The sequence below is a fragment of the Brassica oleracea genome, chromosome C7 (assembly GCF_000695525.1).
Source record: "Brassica oleracea var. oleracea cultivar TO1000 chromosome C7, BOL, whole genome shotgun sequence".
NCBI classification, from domain to species: domain Eukaryota; kingdom Viridiplantae; phylum Streptophyta; class Magnoliopsida; order Brassicales; family Brassicaceae; genus Brassica; species Brassica oleracea.
In genome coordinates, this window is record NC_027754.1 from 3,809,124 (window position 1) to 3,809,578 (window position 455).

Sequence of the window (455 nt, forward strand, 5' to 3'; positions counted from 1 at the left end):
AGTATGCCCATGGTGGTAGAAAACGTTTTTCCACTTTAGGGTTAATTTATACGATGAAAGTTTCGTATAATGTTTCCTTTATTCGTATGGAAGTTGTTTCTTTTGTTTCTGAGGGAGATAAAGCCTAAGAAGCTCGATACATATTCCGTGCGGAGTCAGTTGCGGGACGACTACCTTCTCGGATGTGACCGAGGGAAAAGAAAAGAAGAAAAGAATGCCAGTGAATCGTGGGGCTAAAGAATGAGACCTTTCAGATCGTGGTGCGAGGAAGTAAAGTTTATATTGGTCGTCCAATGTCAGATCATACAACTTGGTTTTTTGCTACTTTTTCGTAAAACCTGTTACGTTTACTTTCAAAAGTTAATTCGTATGACATGATCTGATTATACGAAGGATTTTTTGCGTAAGTAACGGGCGACCGGTTTTTACGAATTTATTAAATTGACGCGACATAT